The following is a 2,258-nucleotide window of genomic DNA, read 5'->3' on the forward strand; positions in this document are numbered from 1 at the left end:
TGAAACATCCATGTAAATTTCCAACTAAGTGGGATTCTGAAGAGTGGGACTGGCATTGTGGGTAAGTAGCAGCCAAAATGACACCATTTGAGGAGGAAATAGTTCTGTTTTCTTATTTTATCACTGATATTTGTCTGTCTGTCTGAAATTTATACTGTTACATATTCACTCCTGTGTATCATGAATCTTTCCAGGCTTCAAGAGTTTCTTCTGAAAATGTAAACAATTCTTGTGAGAAAATGTACCTTTAACCACATGTTTGACTTACATCTGGGTAGGTACACTCTAGATTTCAGGAAGAAAACTGATTTTAGTCCACTCGAAAGAGGAGCATATTTTTACAATTCTGGATAGGGCTAACACTGCCAAAGAGAATCTGGGTTCACCTAGTATTACTACATAAAATGACATGTAACTTGATTTCAGATAATACTCTTGATTTATTTCATAGAAGTATTTTTGTCCTAATGCAAAGCAAAACCCATATAAGTAAAGATACATGGCTGCTTGGACCGGGACCGATGCCATCTGAGACGCACGCAATGCTGACGATGCTGGCGAGGGTGGCAGCTCTGCGCAGAACCTGCCTCTTCTCCGGCTGGGGCGGCGGGAGGGGGCTGTGGACTGGCCGCCTGCAGTCAGATATGAACCATATAAAGCCATTGGAAGGGGTAAAAATTCTGGATCTAACAAGAATCCTGGCGGGACCTTTTGCTACTATGAATTTAGGAGATCTTGGAGCAGAAGTTATAAAAGTGGAGAGACCAGGAGTTGGAGATGATACACGGACTTGTGGGCCACCTTTTGTTGGGACAGAAAGTACATATTATCTCAGTGTTAACCGAAATAAAAAAGTATTGCTGTTAATATCAAGGATCCAAAAGGGGTGAAAATCATCAAAGAGCTCGCAGCTGTTTGTGATGTGTTTGTGGAAAACTATGTCCCTGGCAAACTGTCTGCAATGGGCCTGGGATATGAAGATATAGACAAGATTGCTCCTCACATCATCTATTGTTCCATCACAGGGTATGGTCAGACAGGTCCAATTTCTCAGCAAGCTGGTTATGATGCTGTTGCCTCAGCTGTTTCTGGTCTGATGCACATCACAGGGCCTGAGGATGGAAATCCAGTTCGCCCAGGAGTAGCCATGACTGATCTTGCCACTGGCCTGTATGCATATGGAGCTATTATGGCTGGATTGATACAAAATACAAAACCGGGAAAGGACTGTTCATTGATGGTAACCTACTGTCATCCCAGGTGGCGTGTTTGTCCCACATAGCTGCAAATTATCTTATTGTTCAAAAGGAAGCAAAACGTTGGGGTACAGCTCATGGCAGTATTGTTCCTTACTAGGCTTTTAAAACCAAGGATGGCTCTATTGTAGTTGGAGCAGGAAATAACCGGCAGTTTGCCACTGTGTGCAAGATCTTGGATTTGCCTGAGTTGATTGATGACTCCAAGTATAAAACTAACCACCTTCAGGTGCAGAATAGAAAAGAGCTTATTAAAATATTATCTGAACGGTTTGAAGAAGAACTGATCAGCAAGTGGTTACATCTTTTTGAAGGCAGTGAAGTCCCCTATGGCCCAATCAACAGCATGAAGAATGTATTTGCAGAACCTCAGGTATTACACAACGGCCTTATTATGGAGATGGAGCATCCGACTGTGGGGAAGATTTCCGTCCCAGGCCCAGCTGTGAGATACAGTAAGTTCAAGATGTCAGAGGCCAGGCCGCCTCCCCTGCTTGGGCAGCACAGGATGCACATCCTGAAGGAGGTCCTGAGATACGATGACAGGGCCGTCGGGGAGCTGCTCAGCGCTGGAGTGGTGGCCCAACATGAAACCCACTGACAAAGGAAAAGAGTTCTTCCTCATAACCTCAGTCCGAATACCCTGGCAAAGGCAACACTTTGCTTGGACCCTTCTCCCCAGTTCTGATACCACTAAAAAGAAGATTTAGAGAAACTCCAGATTTCCTGCATGGCATCTCCAGAATCGCTCTGGTATTAATGAATCTAGTGCCTTTTAAATGTACCCCACGTTTTGTTCCCTACCATTTTTTTTCAGATGATGATTTAATTATGGATTTGTGGGATTTTTAAAAATAAAGATTTAAATTTTTTCCTGGAAAAAAAAAAAAAGATACATATTGGTGCAACTATATACTTGCAAGTGTGTGTGTGTGCGCGTATGTGTGTGTGTATGAGAGAGAGAGTATTTGTAGTTGGGAAAAATGTTCAAAGGGATTTATT

The 2,258-nt window shown here is 42.8% G+C and overlaps 1 pseudogene; it reads left to right on the top strand.

The window, feature by feature from the left end:
- Positions 1 to 521: 521 nt before the first annotated feature.
- LOC111555800 lies at positions 522 to 1,857 on the top strand (annotated as a pseudogene).
- Positions 1,858 to 2,258: the final 401 nt, after the last annotated feature.

Source organism: Piliocolobus tephrosceles, chromosome 3, assembly GCF_002776525.5.
Source record: "Piliocolobus tephrosceles isolate RC106 chromosome 3, ASM277652v3, whole genome shotgun sequence".
Taxonomy (NCBI): domain Eukaryota; kingdom Metazoa; phylum Chordata; class Mammalia; order Primates; family Cercopithecidae; genus Piliocolobus; species Piliocolobus tephrosceles.